The sequence below is a fragment of the Pararge aegeria genome, chromosome 13 (assembly GCF_905163445.1).
Source record: "Pararge aegeria chromosome 13, ilParAegt1.1, whole genome shotgun sequence".
Taxonomy (NCBI): domain Eukaryota; kingdom Metazoa; phylum Arthropoda; class Insecta; order Lepidoptera; family Nymphalidae; genus Pararge; species Pararge aegeria.
In genome coordinates this window covers 1,567,821-1,594,808 of record NC_053192.1, presented here as the reverse complement: position 1 = coordinate 1,594,808, position 26,988 = coordinate 1,567,821, and positions in this window count along the sequence as shown.

The following is a 26,988-nucleotide window of genomic DNA, read 5'->3' as shown; positions in this document are numbered from 1 at the left end:
TGCCTTTTACTATCTCCTTCCGTCTGACCTCGACCCGGAAGGTCAAGAAGGGTCGTTAGTTGACCGCTAGTTTGAAGGTCACGGGGGCACCGGTCTAGCGACCCTTCGACTCATATTTACAGTTGTCCGGATATTCATTTCATCCAGATAATGCCTTGACGCCCTTTTCACCACTATTTTTAATAACATCTTTCGTTTATTGTCTAGCCAATTTTTATTTATTTATTCTCTTTATTTGTACACAACATCAAGAAAAACAAAAAAAAGAATAATGTAGTAGGATACAAAAGGCCTTATCGCCAAGTAACGATCTCTGCCAGGCAACCTTAGGATTAGAAAAACTTAAAAGAAAAACTAAATGGTGGGGTACTGTTTTAAACATACATACGAATACCAACATACTAATACATAAACCAGACTACACAAATACAACAATACTATTGACAAATAAAAAAATATATATACTAATAAATACTTTAGCATACCATAAATACTTAAATATGAGTTAGAGTAGATAAATAAATAAAATATAAATAAATATACTACGACAATACACACATCACCATCTAGCCCCAAAGTAAGCGTAGCTTGTGTTATGGGTACTAAGATAGCTGTTGAATATAATACATATAAATACTTATAATATACAGATAAATACCCAGACACTGAAAAACAATCATGTTCATCACACAAACATTTTCCAGTTGTGGGAATCGAACCCACGGCCTTGGACTCAGAAAGCAGGGTCGCTGCCCACTGCGCCAATCGGCCGTCAAAATAAATAAAAGTAGTCTTTAACTCACGGTTGATGACATACAGCATGGTGACAGACGCACAGACAGACGGACGTACAGCAGAGTCTCAGTATTATAGGGCCCCGTTTTACCCAACGTAACCTTTTTACGAAGTCTCCGTTGTCCGTCCATTCTTCACCAGGTTGTACCTTATGACACTTTTACAGTTGAAATTTTCACAGATGATGTATTTCTATTGACGCTATTACAAAAAGTACTAAAAAACTAAATAAAATAAATATTTAAGGGGGCTCCCATAAAACAGATATAATTTTTTTGCCGTATTTATGTGTGTTGTGCTGGGATTCTAATTTGGGCTATCCGAAAGTGAAGCCGAAATAATAAATTTCCCAAACAGCCGGGGATGAACCGGGACCCTCCACTTACAAAACAGCGACGCTTACCACTGCGCCAGGAAGGTCGTCAAAAAGGTTGCGACTTATGTTTTTTCTGTTTAGCATCGCATAATAACTCTAGCGTGAATTATTCAACGTAAAAAGTTACCCGCACCAACCAAAATCGCATGTTCACTGCATTAGGTTAACGAACTAAAATCAGCTACGTACATAGGTAATATGCATACATAAGAACTACATACACATACAAAAATCTGTTAGTAAATCAACTCAATACGAAGACTTGCGCGGGCGCCGATCTAAAACACTCGCCCGCCTGATAATGGCCGACGGGTTGAACGACCGCCGTTACATATTTAGAAAAAAATATTTGGCAAATGCCTCAGTGCAATGCACTGCAATGGCGTGCCGATAAATTGGGTGCAATTTATTTTTTTCGATAATTTTTTTGTAGGTAAGAAATGTGCGCCGAGTAATTATTTAGATAATAGCGAGTTATACAAATTTAACAAACTTGCGAAAATATAATGATAGTCGATGAAACGTTAGTTAACTCCTTAAAGTACTGTTGGCTAAGAAGTTTGAAAGAACTTTTTATTAAGAACATTAATTAATGTTGATCTTCACATCAAAAAAATTTAATGAAAATTTTTACTATATTTCTGACTTGGATTGAATGAAAGAATAATAAAAATAAAAAGATATAAATACATATCAAGAGAGTACAATTTGGTGGCCTTATCGCTACATAGCGATTTCTTCCAGGCAACCAATGGCGTAAAAGGAAAAAACATAGAAAAGAGGTGAATTGTTCGATTGTTGCGGTTGATCTCTTTTACACACACTATTTAGTTACATTTGATTGACGTTTAAGATATATTAAAGATATATATTTATTTATCTATACATATATATAAATGGTATGTTGGTTTGTGTACGCTTCGAAAACTCAAAAAGTTCTGCACCGATCGAGCTGAAATTTTAGCATAATATATATGTAATACTCATCAAGAATTTTTTTTTATCTCAACGTTTCTAAAAGTTTTTATATCTATTTATTTCAACCATTTAATCACAATGTGCCACAGCGAAGCGTGGCCGGGTACAGCTATATATACACCAGAACTTATGATTACAAATATAAATATATGAGTAAACAAAGGAAAGCTTATCTCTATAAAAGATCTCTTCCAGCCATCCCAGGATGTGAGTAAAAGATTTTATAATGTGGTATACCTCTAATGAATGACGGCCGACTGGCGCAGTAGGCAGCGACCCTGCTTTCTGAGTCCTTGGCCGTGGGTTCGATTCCCACAACTGGAAAATGTTTATGTGATGAGCATGAATGTTTTTCAGTGTCTGGGTGTTTATATATATATTATAAGTATTTATGTATATTATTCATAAAAATATTCATCAGTCATCTCAGTACCCATAACACAAGCTACGCTTACTTTGGGGCTAGATGGCGGTGTGTGTATTGTCGTAGTGTATATATTTATTTATTTATTAATGAACACTAAAAGCGGTATAACGTAGTTATTTATCAAATTTTGGGATAAAATATAAAATACTATACACATAAAATAGTAGACATTTTGATTGCTTTAATTTGAGTTACTAATTTATTTGAATTACTAATTTATACTAATTTTATTCTAACTGTAGGTAAGAGCACTTAAATAAAATATAAAATTTAATTTACGATGGACTCCACTACTCCTAGAACGTGTCAAAAAAATCAAAAATTATTGCAAATCTCAATAGAACAGGAAACTGCATAGGAATATACAATCTTACAATAAATTACCAGTTGATATCTTGGAGATATCTCTAAAAATGATCGAAGTTTATATTAAGCGGAAGCTTACAGAAAGTACCATTGTAGTATAAAGGATTACAATAACGAAAAAAGCTTGAGTGTGAATTATTGCTCTAATCAGATTGCTTCTTAAATATTTTCGAATGACAATGTGAGATGGTGATAGCAAAAAGTTTGTTGTCTGTTTCTTCTTAAACCGGGCGCGTTTGAAACCCTCGAAGCTTTAGTTTTATGTTAAATTCTAGTTATCGCCATCACTACTCAGTACTATTACAATGTACACATTGTATGTAATGTACGCATCAAAAGTTCCATCTATGTGCCTATTTGAATAAAGAAATATTTGACTTTGATTTTGTCTTTTTGTGGTTAAATCAGCAGTTTTATTAAAACCTATATGAGCAATGGCAACGCTATCGTTATATCGCTTGACTTCTTCTTCTTCTTCTTCTGGGCAGTTTCCGCACGTAAGCGCTTCGCTTGTTGTACGTGAAATTTCCCATTGTTGCTCGCTACTCCAGCCATCCAAGCTCGTTCCAGAATCCCAGCATGCCGCCCAGGTTGCTGAGGACTTCTGGGATAGTGGCTGGTGATCTCAGGTAGATCTCGCGTTGCTCTGTCACACCCGTGCACTCCAGCATCACGTGCGTAGGTGTTTCTTTCATTCTTCTCCATGCATGCTCTGCAAAGAGGGCTGTCGGTGACACCTATAATGGAATGAAGATGTCCGTTTAAGGAGCTATGCCCTGTTATGATACCCACCACCTTCCTAAGTTTGCTTCTATCCAGGCGGAGTAGTTTGTTAGTTAGATGTTGGTTTAGGTTAGGGAAAGCTATCGCTTGACTTTTGACGTTACGTCTTTGTCGGTAGGGCAATAGTCCCGGTCGACTTGACTAGACAAGAGAAACAGATGAGCCTGACTTGACTAGACAATCGAAACAGGTGAGCCTTTTGTTCACCATGATTACTTCTGCCGCTAAGCAGCACTGTTGCAATGCTGTGTTCCGGTCTGAAGGGCGTGGTTGCAGGCTTAACACCTACGGCTCAAATTTGATGGACACAGGGCGGCATGTTGCTGGACGTGCTCCTTGTATGCCCTGTATACTGTTGATCTGTTTATAAACGATGGTTTTCTTACCACCAGGTAAGCCACATGCTTGAGCCGGCAATTATTACTATTAAATAAAAGTATGCTAGAATAATCGTCAAATATGATGATGATTGTTCTAAACGAAAAAGCGCTTTTTTAAAACTCTCTTCGCTGCGATGGGTTTAAAAACAAATTAATTTAAAATTGTGCAATTTTTTGCGCCAGCGATGCACAGCTCCCGTAGAGATGCGGTTCGGGAGCCCGACACACAAGCGCACTGCATGTGTGCGTAACATCTAGATTTGATAGTTGGTGCGAATGTATTTTCGAGAGTGACGGCTACCAATCGGCTAACGACCTTCCGCACTCTGTTTAGCAATGGCCACGTCACGTCTCCTAAAGTCATTACAATTTAACATCGTCATCGTCATCGAGCGGCCATTTTTATAACAATGGAAATCATCCTACTATCCTACTACTACTATCCTACTTTCCTACTATTCTATCAATGTTCTAATTTCAATTTTTTTTTAAGGAGTTATGAATGTTTGTTAATCTTTCACGAAATTTGGAATTATAGATTATAACCTGGATTAACTGACTCGTTGATCTAGTGTTTAGCTTGTTTCGCTTACGAGGTCCTGGTTTCGGATCCCGGGTCGAACGAAATGGGCTGTCCAACACGAATAGTTCCTGAGATCAACGCTTTCAAGTAAACAAACAATCAATCTCTTCTGCTTTATATATTTTATAAGAAAATACGATAAGATAGGCTTGCGCTTGACAATGCAGTCTAAATTTGGGCGCGCTTGCCTAGAATGTTAAAAGTTTTATGTTAAATTCTAGTTATCGCCATCACTACTCAGTACTATTACAATGTACACATTGTATGTAATGTACGCATCAAAAGTTCCATCTATGTGCCTATTTGAATAAAGAAATATTTGACTTTGATTTTGTCTTTTTGTGGTTAAATCAGCAGTTTTATTAAAACCTATATGAGCAATGGCAACGCTATCGTTATATCGCTTGACTTCTTCTTCTTCTTCTTCTGGGCAGTTTCCGCACGTAAGCGCTTCGCTTGTTGTACGTGAAATTTCCCATTGTTGCTCGCTACTCCAGCCATCCAAGCTCGTTCCAGAATCCCAGCATGCCGCCCAGGTTGCTGAGGACTTCTGGGATAGTGGCTGGTGATCTCAGGTAGATCTCGCGTTGCTCTGTCACACCCGTGCACTCCAGCATCACGTGCGTAGGTGTTTCTTTCATTCTTCTCCATGCATGCTCTGCAAAGAGGGCTGTCGGTGACACCTATAATGGAATGAAGATGTCCGTTTAAGGAGCTATGCCCTGTTATGATACCCACCACCTTCCTAAGTTTGCTTCTATCCAGGCGGAGTAGTTTGTTAGTTAGATGTTGGTTTAGGTTAGGGAAAGCTATCGCTTGACTTTTGACGTTACGTCTTTGTCGGTAGGGCAATAGTCCCGGTCGACTTGACTAGACAAGAGAAACAGATGAGCCTGACTTGACTAGACAATCGAAACAGGTGAGCCTTTTGTTCACCATGATTACTTCTGCCGCTAAGCAGCACTGTTGCAATGCTGTGTTCCGGTCTGAAGGGCGTGGTTGCAGGCTTAACACCTACGGCTCAAATTTGATGGACACAGGGCGGCATGTTGCTGGACGTGCTCCTTGTATGCCCTGTATACTGTTGATCTGTTTATAAACGATGGTTTTCTTACCACCAGGTAAGCCACATGCTTGAGCCGGCAATTATTACTATTAAATAAAAGTATGCTAGAATAATCGTCAAATATGATGATGATTGTTCTAAACGAAAAAGCGCTTTTTTAAAACTCTCTTCGCTGCGATGGGTTTAAAAACAAATTAATTTAAAATTGTGCAATTTTTTGCGCCAGCGATGCACAGCTCCCGTAGAGATGCGGTTCGGGAGCCCGACACACAAGCGCACTGCATGTGTGCGTAACATCTAGATTTGATAGTTGGTGCGAATGTATTTTCGAGAGTGACGGCTACCAATCGGCTAACGACCTTCCGCACTCTGTTTAGCAATGGCCACGTCACGTCTCCTAAAGTCATTACAATTTAACATCGTCATCGTCATCGAGCGGCCATTTTTATAACAATGGAAATCATCCTACTATCCTACTACTACTATCCTACTTTCCTACTATTCTATCAATGTTCTAATTTCAATTTTTTTTTAAGGAGTTATGAATGTTTGTTAATCTTTCACGAAATTTGGAATTATAGATTATAACCTGGATTAACTGACTCGTTGATCTAGTGTTTAGCTTGTTTCGCTTACGAGGTCCTGGTTTCGGATCCCGGGTCGAACGAAATGGGCTGTCCAACACGAATAGTTCCTGAGATCAACGCTTTCAAGTAAACAAACAATCAATCTCTTCTGCTTTATATATTTTATAAGAAAATACGATAAGATAGGCTTGCGCTTGACAATGCAGTCTAAATTTGGGCGCGCTTGCCTAGAATACCAAGTTTTTGTCAGCAGTTTTGGCTTTATACTCTATACTTTTCTCATACTTGAGGTTATATGTTTGTTAATCATGCATGCAAAAGATACTGAATGGATTTTGATAAAACTAGACATTAAAATAGCTTATATATCAGAATAATATAGAGGCTATAATTTATAAATATATTTTGTAAATGAGCCGAAATATTACAAAGAAAAATTCACTAAGAAAAACTATTCCATCTCCATAAGCGGTTATAGTTAGACGAAGATATTTAAGTATTATTTCTCTTTAAGCGTTCTAAAAACACTTCTTAATCTCACGGAAAATCAGAAATTGAACGCAGACAAAGTCGCGGGTATCCGCTAGTTTTTATATACGTAAGTTTACAATGTGGCCCACAAAACTGAAAAAATAAGAAAAAATGAGGCATATATGCGCTATTTAATATTATAAAATCGAACAGTATCCAGTTTATCCAATCATGAAGTAGTTTCGTGACATTGATTCCGTTGTGCACATAGACAATCATAGACGAGACGTAGACCTAGGTCGCGGTCCGATGTCCTAGAAACCGGCCGTTCAACTGGTGACAGACAATTGATGTGATGTAATCAACAGAATAGTAACCTTGGATAGACACACTAGAATATTGACAAGTAATACAGTAACACGAAAAAAAAATTTTAGCGACGATTTTAGTGACGATGATTGTTTAGCTGGTTAGAAACCAAAGTTAGTTAGTTTGCAAACTAAGCTTTTTCATATTATGAAAATTAAGCTTAATTTGCAATAAACCGTGAAAACTAGAAGAATCTTTAAGGTACGATCCATAAAATCTTCAATCTTTATACTCCACACCAAACAGATCTTCGGCAATGTACCCTCTACGCACGTTTCGCTCCGACACCGGAGCATCCTCAGGAGATGTTGACTTTACAATGAATATGAATGAATGAATGTTAAGAGTTGATTGTTGAGAGTTCTTGTTTTTTTTGCGTTTCCTAGGTTTAGTGCAAACAGGCATAACACATCTAAGATGATTGCATCTTAATGTGTTATGCCCGTTTTTTTTTTACTTGCCCGTTCTTTCACATAAAACCTCCTCTGTGCTATATCTCACAGGTTATGACTTATTTTATTGACTCTGTGGAGTTCTTTAAAAAGCTACCGCGTGTCAAATTACACAATTACAATGGCCGAGGAACTCCAATCTCCGATAATTTGGTGCAGTCATTGTACCCGGGCAGCGCAGCGCTCTAACGGTCAAAGATCCGATTTTAGAGCCAATATTTGTGTGTGTGACTGACACATGCAGTGGCTCGTCACACCAGAATCCACTTATTTTATTATTTACAATCTTTAACCCGGCTGAGTTTTTTGGGGGCCTCTTAGTCCAGGGCGCGTTTGGAACTGTCTTAGATTTAGTTTTAAGTTAACGAGTGTAGTGGTCACCATCATTTAATACCGGCTTACTAAATGGCGCGGGTCTCCTCCCAAAATGAGGAGGGGTTAAGGCCGTAGTCTACCACGCTGGCCCAGTGCGGATTGGTGGACTCCGGACACGCCTTTGAGAACATTACGGAGAACATTATGCAGGTTTCCTTACAATGTTTTCCTTCACCATTGAAGCAAGTGATATTTTAATTACTTACGCACATAACTGAAAAGTTAGAAGTGGGTCCTGGGATTCGAACTCGGCCACCCGAAAGTGAAGTCAAACTCCTACCCATTGGGCTATAACCTCTTCACTACACCTTACAACAATTATTTTTGTTGTGAAACATCCAGGGCAACCTGGTGGTTAGCGTGGCAGTACATGCCGTGGCGACGCATCGCCACGCTATATTTACCATACGTAGTCAATAGGTAGTAATGTGTATAGTGTATACAGTATTGTTTACTACGTTACACATGTGAGGATAAGCTTTACTACGAGGGTTCCAAACGCGTCCTGCTCTAAGAAGAAGCCCACAACAAACTTAGCCGGGTATTTTTTTTTGTTATCACCATCTCACATTGTCATTTAAAATTATTAGAAGAGCAACCTGGTTACAGCAACAATTCACACCCAAGCTTTTTTATCGATTACGTAGTTATACTATAATAGGTATTTTCTATAAACTTACGCTTACGTTTAATACAAACTTTGCACTTTTTAAGAGACATCTCCGAGATGTCAATGGGTAGTTTATTGTAGAATGGTATGCAATTTCCTTTAAACGAATAATGTATTTTATGTAACCTTAAACAATTGCTCTATAAGTTTATTCTTATTGTGAAAACTTTATTGATTTATGTGACATACAGATACGGCATTAAGTGTAATAGTACTGTTTGTTTCCCTTGGATAATAGCTTAAAATTAAACACAGTTGTTGTTTGAGTTAGGTACTTACGTTTCGTGTCTAAACTACTAAAACAGGATCTGTCTGTACGTGATAAGCGTGCACTGATAGTCCTAGGTCACGTCCAGTACCCGCCGGACGCTATTTCAATGTCAAATTGTTGTTTGCTTATTGTGGAACATTGGATAGAAGCAGACGTTACAGCGTAATTCCATGATAGTTGAAGTAGACTCTTATGTGACGGAGCTCGTCCGGGGAAGTACCGCCGCCATTTCTGCTGCTTATTTTTGCCGCTAAGCAGCATCGCTGAGTTCCAATCTAAGGGGCTTCGTTGACGATGCAATTATTACAGGATATGAGGCTTGACACCTACGTCTCAGGTTGACCATTGGGTGGACAACCTGCTTGGTCGTTTCCTTGTTACTATTAAAAAATAATAATTTGCTACTATCCACGAAGGCAAGAATCTGTACGTTGCAATTTTTAATTTATTCAGTGTTTTTTAAAAGTCCAATAGACCTTTTAAATAATTGCACTCTTTACGTGCGTACGTTGTATTTTTACTCCAGCATCGGAGTATCAAAAAAGTCAACATATCCTGTAAAGCTGTCATTTGTTTGTATAATGCGTAAAATTTCCAAATATCTATAGTCAAAATTCAAAATTCAAAATTCAAAATTCATTTATTTCAAGTAGGCCTAATATAAGCACTTTTGAAACGTCAAGTCTGTCTGTTTGTATTGACTCTACCACCGGTTCGGAAGGCAGATTCTACCGAGAAGAAGCCGGCAAGAAACTCAGCAGTTGCTCTTTTCCAACAACAACAATTTTACAATTTAACATTCATTTTTCTATCTTGTGTGAGCTGAAAGCGGAGCCGGATGCTTCCAAGCAACCTTGTCATTAAGAAATTCATCAATTGTATAGTAACCTCGCTGTAATAAACGTGTTTTAACAAATTCCTTAAACTTATGCATGTGCAGGTTCAAAATCACCTTAGGAATCATATTATAAAAGCGTATACTCAATCCCTCAAATGGCTTCTGTACCTTTCGCAGACGATATGCAGATGACACTAATTTATAACCATTTCTTGTAAGTCGACTGTTTATGTCCACTTTTTGTTTATAATATATATATAGTCTATACTTATATTATGAATGCGAGAGTATTTCTCTATGCTTATTACCAATTTTCGACTCAACCTCTGCACCGATCGGAATGAAATTTAGCCCGTAGATAGTTCGCATCCCGGAAATGGACATAAGATACTCATTACCCTGTCCAAACTAAAGGGTTCATATGGGATTCATAATGACATTTGGTTTGTAGCATATACTATCACTATTTGGCTTAACCGCTGAACCAATCTAAAAGTAATTTAGTGTATACAGAGACATATTGACTCCTGGGAAGGGACAAAAAAAAAACTTGTTTATTTGGGTAAATAAAATTACTGTAAACGCTTATTGGCTGGAGCCTTATTAGGGTAGTATTGCTACCCCTGTGTCAGATAACACCGCTCTTCCATAAAAAGAAATAAACATAAAAACGAGGGTAGGTATATAAACCAAAATATTTGTGTTGATATTAGAGATAATAGACATGTTACATAGAATAAAAGTTGCAAAGTAATTCGCGTGCGTGTTTGTGAGTATACGTGTGCGTGTGAAAAAGAAGAAAAGAATGCGTCTACAAATAAATATTAACGGTACGACTACATACTAGATACTATGAACGCGAGCGCAGTCGCGGACTCAGCTAGTGCTAAATAAAATTATGGACATTAGTCAGACTTAGTTTAGGATCTGTGTATAATCAAATTAGCACTCGGAGTAGGCAAATAAGGAAGGAGTGAGCATCGGCCTTAAGTTTTCTCTGGCCGAAAAGGACGCGAGAAAATATGTTAATCCCATGATTTCCATATTATAATAGTTTCCAATGGGTGTGACGCGAACATTATATTATATTAGCGTGTAGGTTTGTTAATAGGATCTACTCGAGATCACTAGGTTCAGTTTTTGAGGCTGCAAATGATTGGATACTTTATTACGGTTTTTTACACATCCAGTGGGTTTGTTTTCCTGGGATACTTCACGACCGTTTGACGCAGTGGGCAGTGACCCTGCTTTCTGAGACCAGGTTCGATTCCCACAACTAGACAATGTTTGTGTGATGAATTTTTTTCAGTGGCTGGGTGTTTATCTGTATGTTATAAGTATTTCTGTAGGCATATCCCTATCCCTATCCCTATCCCTTCCCTATCCCTACTAACATTATAAATGCGAATGTAAGTTTGTTTGTTAAGCTTTCACGCAAAAACTACTGAACCGATCCTCATGAAACTTTGTACACATATTCTTGGAAGTGTTAGAAGTAATAAAGGATACTTTTTATCCCAACATTAAGCTCGGTTCCTTTGGTAGAGGGGATGAAAGTGTTTGACGATTTTACACCATAACTCCGACAAATTATAACCGATATAAATAATTACTTTTGTACTATAGAGATTGTAATATGTGTTTAATTTTGCCCAAACTTTGTGTAGATCTGATTAATGTGGTTGGAGATAGAAAACAGAACTCCTCAGCGAACAGCAGGAAAGCCCTCATTTAAGGCTTAGCGATACTGAATACTTTAATTTTTTTTAGAACTACAACTAAATTGAATGCCACATCAAAAAACAAAATAAAATGCAGACAAAGTGGCGGGCAACAGCTAGTAATAAATAAAAAAGTAACGATATTTCCACGAAACTATTGTACACTACCGACAACGGGTAAAACAGGGGTAAAATCAGTTCATCCGTTCGAGAGCCACGATGCCACAGTCAGACTCACACACGCACACATTCACAAACACACATTAACACACATATACATACATCAAACTTGTGCAACCCCATCGTTACTCCTAAAAGAATAAGATATAAATATAGGTACTACGTTAATACAAACATCGCCATCTAGCCCCAAAGTAAGCGTAGCTTGTGTTATGGGTACTAAGATGACTGACAAGGTTGCCTAGAAGCCAGCCGCTCTGCTTTCATCTCACACAAGATAGAACAATAATTGTTAAATTCTAAAATGATGTTGGAAAAGAGCAACTGCCGCGTTTCTTGCCGGCTTCTTCTCGGTAGAATCTGCCTTCCGAACCGGTGGTAGAGTCACTACAAACGTCGTTTCAAAATAAATGAATATCGATAAATACTTATAATATACATATAAACACCCAGACACTAAAAAACATTCCTGTTTATCACACAAACATTGTCTAGTTGTGGGAATCGAACCCACAGACTAGGACGCAGAAGCAGGGTCGCTGCCCACGGTGCCAATCGGCCGACCAAGTAATCCTTAAAATGAAGCTAGTATATACACAAGTTAGTAGAATAGCCCAAAGCGTCGATGCTATCTATTTCTGCCGCATGTTAGATTAGAGCGACGCCCGGCCGGCCGTGACCCGAGCAGACCTTGAGCGGCAAAGTCAATCGCACCGTACCTACAGCGTACCTACTTCTACTAACATCAATTTGTGTCTTGTATTTACCGGATTGTTCCAACAAATAGAAGGTTCAATAACTTTTCGAACAGAAACAATTAACACGGATTGTTCCTTGCCTTTATTTTCTATCCGTTTTATACATACATATCTTCCAAGAATATGTACGGTTAAGTATACGTATACGATTATCATACAAATGGTTATGTATGCAAATTAAGATATTTTTTTTTGATGATGTACAATTTTTTTAATTTTTTCTATACTTATGCAACATTGGGTTGTATAAGTGTAGAAAGAACAGCACAATTAAAAAAATTTACATTGTTGCAATATTCTTAAAAATCTTCGATAATTTTTCAAATAATTTATAGCCTATCCTCCTGGATAATTAAACTTTCTTCTGGTAAAGAAATAGCTAAAATCGGTCCACTACTTTTGAAGCCTATTCGGTACAAACAAACTAACAAAAAATCTTTCCTCTTTCTAATATAAGTATAAATAAAGCAGATTACTATATTTGCTATTCAATTTTAGCATGGCAACACATCATAATTTAATCTATCTATTTCTTACTTTCTCGAGATGCAGCCCGTCGACAGACAGACAAACGGACGGATGAACACGCGGACAGCAGATGCATAATGATAGGGTACCGTTGACAATGTTGTAAGGACTAAGAACCGGTGATAGCCCAGTGGGTAGGACTTCGAGTTCACTTTTGGGGGGCGAGTTCGAATCCCAGCACGCACCTCTAACTTTTCTAAGTTATGTGCGTTTTAGGCAATTAAAATATCACAAGATTCAACGGGGAAGGAAAAATTCGTGAGGAAACCTGAATGCTTGTTCTCCATAATGTTCTCGAAGGTGTGTGTAGTCCACCGATCCCACCCCTTCTCATTGTCGGGCGAAGAAAGCATAGGTACAACAGCTAGTTACCATTTAAAAAGTATCTTTATAAATTATAGCCCATGTATACTGATGAATAATCTATATAACTGAAAAGTTTTATCAAAATCCGTTCAATACTATTTGCGTGAAAGAGTAACAAACATCTATCCATCGATACAAACTTCCGCATAAAAATATCAGTCTGATGAAACTACGGTGCATTTGAACTGCTTTAAAGCAGGCGCACATAAATCGTATCGGTGAACCCAACGCTATGTTTTCACATCAGTTACGCACGTTTTCCCTACGCCGTAGAGGCCTTGTGAGTGAACTCAGAGCACTCTCCTTGAACCAAGCGCCGCGGCTGAATCGTCTGCGCTCTGTATATGCGAATATCACGAGCGATGGAGTAAGCACTAAAAATACTGTTCTGGAAGCCAGTTCTATTCTGAATCTAATCCGAATTTTAAGCAACCAAGATTAAATTTATAAGATATTCTAATCATTTAGGCACACATAAACCCAAATTATATACTTTACAAAATAACATAGTCGTAATCATCATATCAGCCCATTACCGGTCCGCTGTAGTGCACGTATCTTCCTCTCACGATGAGGGAGATGGATAATCCAACATAGTTGCCCGAAGCGAATTGTTGGACTCCACACGCATTTGAGAACATTATTAACTATCCGGCATATAGGTTTCCTTACGATATTTTCCTTCACCGTTGAACTAAGTGATATTTTAGTTGCTTAAAACGCACATAACTTAGAAAAGTTAGAGATTAGAATTCGGCCCCGTGAAAGTGAAGCCAAATTTTAACCACTAGGCTATCACCGAGTATAGTCAAATCCAGCATTCAGAGCACAGTAAGAACAGATATACCTAGTCGGATGTCTGTTCTTACTGTATATTCATATCAATATATCGTGTATGTCGTAGGTAATTTTTCAGAAGTTTCATTTCTGTCGCTTGCGAATTAATTTTTAATAGACTTAGACAGTAATTGTAATAAATCACTCGACACAGCGGGACAGAATCCTTCTGTAAAATTTTAATCTGAAAGGAGAATAGAATAGAATAGAATAGAAAAACTTTATTGCAATACAACACAATAGGAAAAATACAAGGAATACAGTAATAGTACTTAGTGCTAGGGTGCAAAGGCGGCCTTATCACTAAAAGTGATCTTTTAAAGGCAACCTTAGCGTACGAAGCCGATAAAAAAGTGGAAAGTGGATGGTGCATAAAGTAGGTATGTTACAAAAAAATAAAATAAACTTACATGAACATACATACTACATTTACATGTGAACTACACAAATACCGAATTAAATTCATATGTACTATAATAGATATACATGATATATACGAGTATTTATGCTTATGGAGATGTAAATTTCACGCACGATGTGTGAAATGTTCTCGGATGCATGTGAAAAATAGCAATCTTCTGAGTTTCTTGCCGGCTCTTCTTGGTGGTAGAGTCACTAGAATCAGACTGACTTGACGTTTCAAAAGTGCTTAGAAACTGGAACTACTTTGAATAAATGAATTTAGATTTTTTTTGTTCGCAATACAGTTCAAGAGATCATTAGTTACGATTCTGATTTTGACGTGACAATGTCTTATAATTTGATGGAGCTGGCTGCACGCACGAAAAAACACGACGTATGCGGCGTTACCTCGATCTGAGGCGTTCCATTCAAGGCTTGAAGTGCAAGCGAGCAACAAAGTCGGCCTCCGCGTTCGACATCTGTCTCTCTCCTACTTGAGTGAGCGATGAAAAGTGAATGTGGTGTCAATTGTTTATAGCAACGATAATATCTATGAAACAAATAAAATTAAAATTTTCTTTTGAAAAATGCAACCATTCCATTAGTGTTTTCTTACAACGTTGTCACGTTCAACTATCGTCAGTAAGCTACAGACAACCAATTTTTTACTATAACAAGTAGGTATTTTGTTTGTAACACCTCATCAATGGCCTGTCAGTTGAACGGCCGGTATCTAGGACAGCAGTCCCCGACCTAGGCCTACGTCTGGTCTATATTCCAGAGACGACGACCTTAGACGCTCTTAAGATATTCTTCGCGTGAAAAAGAAATTTTTAAGAGCTATTAATTATAATAATGTTTGAGACGTTTTAAGGAACCCGGTTCATTCATCAAGTACTGGTAGTTTTATTCATTCTTACATAGCTCGGTACCTAAAAACAGCAATGTAGATCCTCAGGACACTGACACAGCAATATAGACATCGTCATCAGTGGCGTACTCTGAGTTATTTACCAGGGTATGCATACAGCAGGAAGATTGCATATTATGGCGAAAATCCTACCCTATACGAGTTATATATAAATTTTAGGGTAGGCAGTGCTTTTGTGCATTTATGAAGTGCACGCCACTGATCGACATAGTCCAACAAGATTTCGTTTAGCATGTTGAGATTATTAATTGAACAAACTTTTTTGATAACAAAAACAACAAAAAGCAAGATAAATATTTTAATAAGTGCCAAATAAAAAATAAAAATTATTAAGTATAGACCTACTTTGTATACGGTTTCCTTTTTTATAGTGTCTAACAAGAAAAGTACCTAGAAATTTTCAACATTTTATTTCGCACAGACTCCAAAATATTGTAGAAAATATTTATTTCTCTCTTTTGAGATGTTTTCTTTCGTCGAAATTGTTTTTTCACGTTTTTTAGTGAATAGTTTTGTTTTTCAGATACACTTCGTGTCGGCTAATCCGAATACATTTGTAACCACCCCGCCTCTTCCTGGAGGTGTCGTACGAGGCGACTAAGGGAATATAACGGAGAATGGGAAGCCGAGTGCTCCGTGCTCCTACTACCATATACTGCGATCACAAACCCGTCTTCCTAGCGTGCTGATTGTGGACAAACCCTCCCAACACTTACTTACTTAACAATTATTCATTGTAAAGTCAACATCTCCTGAGGATGCTCCGGTTTCGGAGCGAAACGTGCGTAGAGGGTATATTGCCGAAGATCTGTTGGAATGGAGTATAAGGACTAAAGAAATTATAAATTACACCATACAGATTCTCCTGCTTTTCGCGCAGTATAGCAAATTACGCTTAATTTTCATAATAACACATCTTCCCGTTGAAAGAGTCTTTTAATCTAGAAGTTGATTGCTATACTACTATTGTTGAATAATAGAGATCGCTACTAAGCTATAAGGCTGCCTTCTACATATATTACATTTTCTACTTCCGCCTTTGTATTTATATTATTTATCTAACTTCGTAGTAGTGTACAAATAGTTTAGTTTCACTGAATTCTCATTCTCTTTATTCTCATGATCGTTTATTATCTGTGTCGGTTCAACAATATTTAAAAGAAGAATAAAGAGAAATAAAGCGAAATTCTTATATTGTATTTGAAGAAGAATTTGAGAATTCAAATATTCTATTCTGTACATTTATTATATTTCTGTATAACATGTCTATCCTTTTGTACGAGTATATCATTGTATCTCTTGTTTTGTTGTTTCCTATTAATGTAATTTGTTATGTTTATTTTTAATTGTAATGGAAGAGCGGAGTCTTCTGACACAGGGGTAGTAATACAACTCTTAAAAGAAGACATCAGCGATAAATTGGTACCACTTTGTTTATTTTTATTTTTAAAAATTTCAACCGGGGGATGCTTTAAAATCGATACCGAGTCCAAAGTCGATTTTTATTGAATTTTTGTCCGTCAGTCTGTCTATTCGGGCATCACGTAAAAACTACAGAACGGAATAAAAAAAATATTGGTATAATGGTAGCTGATATTCTGGGTCAACAGTATAGGATACTTTGTATCCCATAACCAAGAAAGAAAGTTTCCTCCGGGAAATGGGATGAAATTTTTTATCAATTTGACTTCACATCTCCGTTAAGTTTGAACCGATTTCAATAATTATATAGTGTATACTATCAAGCATGTATTGCCCTATTTTAAGAAGGATCTGAAAAATATTGTCGAAGATAAAGGACATAACTCTTCACAAATAACAGCAAGTCGCAAGGCATATGGGACAACAATCGAATGCATGCGTACCATCCTACTAATATTATAAATGCGAAAATTTGTGAGGATAAATGTATGTATCAACTAAAATAATGACAATTTATTAACTCAGTATACCACGTAAAATAATAATAAGCTAGCCACGCTGATTGTGATATTAGCAACAGATCTATTCTAGCTTTTCGATTGGTTCATACGGGGACAAAGTCGCGAGGGTCTGCTAGTAATTAAATAAAACAGCTTTAATCCTTAGATGTTTTTAATTTTAAGAACTATAAATATAAGTAAATAATAAATTATTTAAAAAAAAATATATTTGTTCGTCTTATTGTTCCCAAAATTTGATTAATATTTACGATAAAGGAGTCACTTATGGCGACTTCAAAAAGGTGTCAGATAAACTGATTTTCGAATCTCGTGATAAATTATAGTTCTTAATAATATTACGTCATTATTAAAATGCCTGAACTAAACTCGTTTGAGCAAGTTTTTATACCTGACCTAGGGTACGCGGGCACGGCTGGATGTAGTGGTGACTAGCTAATGAGTCAACCGATGTTTCTAGAGTATTTTTTATACAAGACGAATGCGATACGATATCGAAAAATACACTAGAGTCTATGCCGATACTTATAAATAATTATGTAAATGATAAAAAGCTCGGGTAACAATTATTATACATCCAGGTTGCTCATTGAATTGTTTCAAGTAAATTTGAGATGGTGATAACAAATGAACACCCGGCGAACTTTGTTGTGGACTTATTTTTAGACCAGACCAGATCACGTTAGGAACCCTCGAAGCTTAACCGTCATAATAATAATAATATAATTCTTATTCACACTAAAACATAATACATAATACATAAACAACTTATAAAATAAACAAGCGGTCCCTCGCGACTTCGTCTAAGTCAACCTTAAAAGAGGAACAACTTTGTCATACGTGATTTAATCAAAACTTTAACCGTTTACGTAGCGCACGCAGCGAAAGCTCTCAAAATAAAAAAAAACCCAATTTTGAAAAATTCTTCATTGGTGCTACGCTCCTATTGGTCTTACCGTGATGATCAGTGGCGTGCATAGATGGTATACACGGGGTATGAACGTGGTATAAAATGAAGAAAACCTCCAGTACGAGTTATAAAAAACTTCAGGATAGGCATTTTAAGAGTTAAAAAACCCTACCCTTAAAGTATTTATTGATACTGGAGATTTTCTTATTTTCTTTATCATCTGCATACCCTGTGCATACCCTCTATGCACGCCACTGGTGATGATATGGGAGCCTACCTCTATTAATTGGCTTTCCAAAAAGAATTGGTCGCATCGTTGTCGTATAGAAGGAAAGTTTTGTTTTAAAATGTGACGCATATTATATATTATCCTACAAAAAATTCTAGATAAGTGCCAGTTAAAACACGCATGCATTTGGGTTCCTTATAAAGGAGAATAGTTTAAAGATATTAGAAAACTTGCAATAAATCAAAATTCGAAGGCTGATTGGCGCAGTGGGCAGCGACCCTGTTTTCTGAGTCCAAGGCTGTAAGTTCCATTCCCATCCCCAATATTTGTATGATGAAACTGAATGTTTCTCAGTGTCTGGGTTTATCTGTATATTATAAGTATTTATGTATATTATTCATAAAAAAATCATCAGTCATCTCAGTACCACAAGCGACGCTTACTTTGGGGCTAGATGGCGAAGCGTGTCTTGTCCTAGTATAATTAATATTTTATTTGTTTATTAGGTAGCGGTTGACTTTCCAGTGTCAATACAAACCAAAAAATAATGTTTTTTTCGAAATTCCACTACTAATGAGCCCTAGAATGCAATCACACCTTGTAAGTGATGATGGAAGCTAAAATGGTAGCGGGATAGCCACGTCCTTGGGCGGGAGGTTGGTATCTAGCCACGGCCGAAACCGTCTACCAGAAAAAAATACTTTTATTACAATTTCCTAGCGCAGTGCTAACCGCTATCTCATTAATGAAAGATCCTAGGTTCGGGATTAGGCGGAGGCAATTCGGGAGTTTATATATTTTTAGTTTTATCTGGTCTATAGGGAATATTTGGCCGTGGCTTTACTGATAGAGACGTGCTGCTTAGCTATTTAGCGTTCCGATACGATGCCACTTAGAATCCGATTAGGGGTTCAATATAAAAGCAGATAAGCGTGTTATTTTTATAAAAGGCAATAATATGTTTCAATTCTAACAATACAGAACAATCTGTATTCTGTGAATAAATTATAGTATTTACTACTTTTACCGTTTTCAATAAACCGAAACCGGTTTCCTCATTTGACTACGGAACCCTAAACGAAAATTAAAAAAACATTGTATTTCGCTTAGCTAAGCTACGAATACATTTATACGCTGAACCGGTTATGCTTAAATACTAGATAGCGATGCTCACTCTGTCCGCTTTTATCATAAGTAATGAGAAGCATACGAAAAATTTACATACAACATAATCCTAACTAATATTATAAATGCGAGAGTGTGTTTGTTTGTTTGTCTTTCCTTCACGCCCTACCCAAGCAACAAATCAACTTGAGTTTTCTATAGATTTATGTGATGAAACGGCGAGTACCTTTCTTTTTATCTTAGGGAAACCAACTGAATTGTAGAAAACCGTCATAAACCCGGACGAAAAACTAGTAAAACAGCTTATATATAATTGTAAACAGTATACCTACAAGGATTTTATCACTAAAACATTTCACCTATGTCCTCGACTGTATCATTTACGTTCATAAAATTTAGAGTAAATACCGCTGTATTACCTACGCGTCGCTAGTCTGGCGCAATACGTCACGAGCATGTCGAGATCATCGGTGACGCGAACCCATTAGTTTTTCCCATTACAAAAATCGCTCAACGCGGCTAGAGAATGTATTAACGGCCAGCTACAGAGCACGGGTCTCCTCCCACAATGATGGGTTAAGGCCGGAGTCCACCACGCTGGCCCAGTGCGGATTGGTACTCTACACACCTTTCAGAACATTATGTAGAACTCTCAGGCATGCAGGTTTACTCACGATGTTTTCCTTCACCGTTAAAGCAAGTGATATTTTAACGGACATAACTTAGAAAAGTTGGAGATGCGTGCTGGGATATGAACTCGGCCCCCCGAAAGTTAAGTCGAGCTCCCAATGGGCTATCACCGCTTCATATACAAACAAAAAAATGTATTACTTCAAAGCAAATGAATGAATTAATACACTTTTATTGTACACCAAAGAAAAAAAGTAGTTACAGATATATAAATATATATCATGAGAGTACAATTTGGTGGCCTTATGCTACAAAGCGATTTCTTCAAGGCAACCAATGGCGTAAAAGGAAAAAACATAGAAAAGAGGTAGGTGCAATAAATAAGATTTAAAATTATACAAATATATCAATAAAATATATATATATAAATATAACTATACTATATATAAATACAAATAAATATATTACATATAAATACAAATAAAAGATAAACATACATGAAATTACCCATAATTAATGTAAACTACTAACAATCATATACAACATATACAAATATGTTTTTGTATTTTTTTTACATAAATAATTAAAATCACACACTTAAAATGATCCGCTTCAGCGATGTTCGGCTGATAGAAGGATTTGATTTAATTTCCAATGCATGACGAGGCTGTGACCCAGGGTCTTAAAATACAAGCCCACGTCAGTCGGGCGAATGTGTGCTAGGTCAAAGACACGACGTTAGGATATAGTGGGACCTAGGTAATAACCTTGGCCAGTTGGGCAGTCCGACCTGGGCCGATGACTTATGCAAACAGTTGAATATATTTGTCGGATCTACACAAATTTTTGTAGACAAAAAACTGGTGCTAACAAACGGAATATTATTCTGATCCTTTTTAATGGTTGTGCTTGCACTTATAATGCGGTTTATTTTTAGTCTTTGTTATGAGGCGGTTTTTTTTAGTCACGTCATGCTCCAATGCAATGGAGTTGTGGCGCAATGCGCAGCTCACCTTGGTTCCTCAGCAACACTCCAAGAAGCACTCGAGTCCTGGGCGGCCTGCTAAGCTTCTGGAGTGTGCTCGGTTAGGAGTAGGCTCGCATTAGGTACGGGGACGGTTCAGGCCAACCAAGTTCGTGGACAGGCCCAGGTAAAAAAAAAGAAGAAGGCGGTTTTTAGATTCGTCGCGCTGGTCGTATCATAATGTTGGGCGGTCTTTTTTGTATAGAAATAGAGGATAGTAATATAGGAGATAAGAAATATAGGAGTTAGCTACAATCATAGCAGATCTGCCATGCTCATAAATTAATATAAATATACCACGACACTACACACAACGCCATCTAGCCCCAAAGTAAGCGTAGCTTGTGTTATGGGTACTAAGATAACTGATAAATATTTTATGAATAATATACATAAATACTTAGAATATACATGAAAACACCCAGACACTGAAAAACATTCATGCTCATCACACGACAATTTTCCAGTAGTGGGAATCGAACCCACGGCCTTGGACTCAGAAAGCAGGGTCGCTGCAAACTGCGTCAATCGGCCGTCAAAAATGAAAAATTGCAGTTTTGAACATTTTACTAAAAAGCTTGTGACATTTTTTTTGTTCCACTCAAGTTAACCCTTGATTACAATTTTACTTGGTGGTAAGTGATGATGCAGTCTAAGATGGTAGCGCTAGTAAGATAGTAGCCACCAGTTAGGGAGTATGGTACCCCTAATCGTAGCGCCAGGCAGATCGTCTTGCATCTGCAAAAAGAGATTCTTCTACTTGCGCATTTTATCCTTATAATAAATATTTAAGATTTCTTGAACAGTCGGTTACTTCACTCCATTTAGCAGTTGAAGGTAATTATTTTAACTCTAATGTTCTAAACGTTTACCATAAAATGGAGAAAAGGGAGAAAAGTTTGTGAGCTAGCAACATTGTGAAATGAGGAAGATGTGAGTTCTCACTGTTTTTGCACACAATGCACTTTATGCGATAGTGGCAGAATGGGGGGTTTTGTATGTTCATAATTCTGTGCCTAAGACCAGGGCGCGTTTGGAACCCTCGTAGCTTTACGTTTAAATTGGCGAACGAAGTTATCACCATCCCGTTACAATTATGTAAACATATAAGTATGAACGCTTCATAATTGCCTGTGACAGGCTTACATGAATTAATAAATTTTGATTTTGAATTTGTGTTTTTGAACTTGTAACGTGATTTGAAGCGGTAAGTTCTCCATAATGTTCTCAAAGGTCTGTGGAGTCCACCAATCCGTACTGGGCTAGCTAGGTGGAATACGCCCTTAATCCTATCTCATTGTCGAAGGCCCGTGCCCTGTAGTAGACCGGTATTGGGTTGATATGAAGACGATGTTGCAACTGCTGAGTTTCTTGCCGGCTTCTTCTCGGTAGAATCTGCCTTCCGAACCGGTGGTAGAGTCAATACAAACAGACAGACTTGACGTTTTAAAAGTGCTTATATTAGGCCTACTTGAAATAAAAGAATTTTGAATTTTGAATTGTGATGATGGTGATGATGATGAACGAGATTTGATGAGGCTCTATACAAAGCCGCCAAGCAATGTTGGTGAGATGGCAGCTTGGTAGCGTGAGATGGTGTGTTAACAGTGTTTATATAATCGAAATATTACTTTATCGTCATCAGCATCATTTCAACCAATTGACATCAACTTCTGGACATAGGTCTTTTGTAGGGAGTTCCACAATCCACAGTCCTGGGCCGCTTGCCTCAAGCGGCTCCCAGCAACTCGCATAATGTCATCTGTCTACCTCGTTGGGGGCCGACCTACGCTGCGTTTACGGGTGCGGGGTTCCAGCACCTTAAAATGTTTAACGTCCGTCGGTTCTCCGAGGCCCTGCCCATTGCCACATCAGCTTCGCGATTCACTGAGCTATGTCGGTGACTCTAGTTCTTCTAAGGATCTCCTCATTTCTGTTTTGATCACGTAGATATACTCTTAGCTCTCTCCATCGCCCGCTGAGTGACTCTTAGCCTTCTTATGAGGCCCATAGTTAGCGACCACGTCTCAGATCCGTAAGTCATTACTGGCAACACGCACTGTTCGAAGACTTTAGTCTTCAGGCACTGAGGGATTTTGGACGAGAAGATGGCACGAAGTTTCCCGAACGCTGCCCATCCGGCGACCTCTTTCTCGAAATTGGACCTAGCTAACTGGATCGTGTGTGTAGTACATTATAATTCTCAGCTATCTATTAATAGAATATATAATATTCAAAAGCGTACTTAACCTAGGCCATAGACGCAGCTATTGCGTCCGGTGCGACCTTGGTTTGCGGACGTTGACTTATATTGTCATACCTACGTTTCGGACACCTCTTTATAAATAGTTTAGTTTACCTACTGTAAAATAGGAACTGTTTCTTGTTAGACTTTTATGTTTGTATGCGCTTTATGATACTTTCATTAGATTTAGTTATGTACTAGCTGTTGCCCGCGACATCGTCTGCGTTTGATTTTGTTTGATGTGGCATTCAATTAAGTTGTAGTTCTAAAAAAATAATAAAGTATTCAGGATCGCTAAGTCTTAAAGCTGCGCTGAGGAGTTCTGTCCTCTATCTCCTACCACATTCATCAGATCTTCACAAAGTTTGGGTAAAATTAAAAGCGTATTATAACCTCTATAGTACAAAAATTATTATTTAAATCGGTTATAAGTAAGTAATCGGTCGGAGGTGTAAAATCGTCAAACACTTTCATCCTCTCTCCCAAAAGAACCGAGCTTAATGTCGGAATAAAAAGTATCTTATATTACTTGTAAGACTTTCAAGAATATGTGTACAAAGTTTCATGAGGATCGGTTAAGCAGTTTTTGCGTGAAAGCGTAACAAACAAACTTACATTGACATTTATAATATTAGTAGGGATAGGGATAGGGATAGGGATACGGATTTCGTGGTCGACATATCGTTGAAATCTTCTTTACCGACTAAGCCAAAAAATTACTTGTTGTGTTTTATCTCATGTGGATGATGAGGATTAAAAAAAAACATTCTAATTGAAATATATAAACACAGTTATACGATTTTATTGTGGGGTTTGTTTTAATTATCAAAGTTTTAATAAATGTCAACTGCTCATCTCCTTTTACTAAATATTGCCTTACCCGACTCAGGGACCTTAATTGTTCAAGAGTTGCCCCGGTACTTCCCAATCAGCCCCTTTAGTATGCCGAGCATAAATTTCTTACCAACCATATACCATTATATATAATAGAAATCCGTCATATATTAATGAATGAATGAATGAATGAATGAATACACTTTTATTGTACACCACAGAGAAAATTTACAGAGATACAAATACAACAGCACAATAAGGTAGAACGTACAATTTGGCGGCCTTATCGCTAAATAGCGATCTCTTCCAGGCAACCAAAGTCATAAGTATATGATTAGATACTACTAAGTATAGTAGTATCTAAGTATAGTTTCATTTGTTCCATAATCGTTTAATCATAAGTTTTTATTGACAAAAAGCTGCTATTCGAAAACACAATTTTCTCTTCAAATAATCAAATCGTGGTACCTACTTGTAAAACTTCGAGAGTTCTCTGGATTTCTCCAGGAAAAATATAAAAACTAATGGAATTAGGACATTATATATTAGCTTCCAGTTAGTCAGTTAATTCTAACATAAGGATTTTTATATTTTTGTCATCTCTTCTAAAATATTTGATGTGATTTTTTTTTTGAGCCAACGATAAATATATTTTTGTAGGGAAATAATAATTACAAACTAAAATTAATATCTTAATATATATAAATCTCCTGTCACGATGTTTGTCCGCGATCGACTCCTAAACTACTGAACCGATTTTTAAATTAAATTGGCAAACCGTGAGCAGTCTGGTCCAACTTAAGAGATAGGATAGCTTAGATCTTTAAGTAAAGTCACAATTTTATTTTATTGCAAATTATTTGTCTAGAATTAATTGACAGTCACATGTTATATATATATATATATATATATATATATACAACTATGCTCATTTAAGGCTTAGCGATACTGAATACTTTAAAAACAAAATCAAACGCAGACGAAGTCGCGGGCATCAGCTAGTTTACAATAAATATAAGCCGTCTAACTGTTAACTTATGGGCATGGTATCCAAAATGCTGGATATGCGCTATTGCCCCTTTGAATTGCTAGACTTAGCCGTTGGGCTAAATAAGCGCCAGCTCTTGGGTCACCAGACTTAAGGACCAATTTGATGGGATTGTTATTGTCGCTGGAACTTTTAGTGATCGTTGTATGATTTTACAATAATATTTATGTGAAGCGGTGATAGCGCAGTGGGTAGGAGCTTGGCTTCAATTACGGTGGAGTGGAGTTCGAATCCCAGCACGCACCTTTAACTTTCCTAAGTTATGTGCGTTTTAAGCAAAGTTTTAATTAAAATATCACTAGAAAACATCGAAAGGAAAGGAGGCTGATAATGCGTTTATTTTGTGATGATGATGGCTCTCTGATGTCAAGACTCTGACATTTAGACCCCGTGGCCCGTGCTCTGTATTATTATTATTGTTTAACTACTAATACTACTAATAATAGGCTAAAGGTCTCCTGCAGGATAAAGTAGGATTTTGGCTGTAGTCCACCTATAGGCCAGTAATAGGTTGAAATGAATATGCTGATAAAGGCAGTTAAAAATAGAACCGAAAATATAGATTTTTGGCGGGAAAGAAGTGCGAGTGTTCTAAAAGCGTTAGTTAGATTGTTTGCTCATGACCTAGGATATGGCCCGAGCTAGTGTGTCCGGAACGACCTTGCCCGGCGGGCGATGACTTGTTGTAATCTATTCTATGCTTACAAGCGTGGGTACATTTGTGTGTGTGTGTTCTCACACTGCATTAGATGTGTTGGTTTTATATTTAAGCTTTGTTATTATAGAGCTTTATTTTATTTTTGTCAGGTTTGACTATGCTACGACCTCACTTGATTGTTTTGTGAGCCAGGTCTGCATACGGCGGTAGAGTTATTTTCAATCAATGAATCAATCAAATCTTCTTGACGTGACAACGTCTTATAATTCGATGCCGGCTGCACGCACGAAAAAACATGACGTATGCGGCGTTACCTCGCTCTGAGGCGTTCCATTCAATGCTTGAAGTGCAAGCGAGAGCGCGGAACGAGCGGCAAAGAGGCACAGTCGGCCTCCACGTTCGACATCTGTCTCTCTCCTACTTGAGTGAGCGATGCGTCCGCGTGGACAGCTTCTATACAATAATACATTTACATATTTTCGGCAAGGATGAAGTGCAGGGAAAAGTGAATGTGGTGTCAATTGTTTATAGCAACGATATCTATAAAACAAAAAAAAATAAAATTTTCTTTTGTAAAATGCAACCATTCCATCAGTATTTTCTTACGACGTTGTCACGTTCAACTATCGTCAGTAAGCCGACGTAGTTACAGCACTTATGACCGTCATACATTTTTTTTTGTAAATGCAATAATTATATTGACACTAACTAACACTTATATTAATGTTAAAAAAAAAACTTCACCATTATTTATTGTTAAGTCAGCATCTCCTGCGGATGCTCCGTATTCGGAGTGAAACGTGCGTAGAGGATATCTGGTTGATGTGGAGTATAA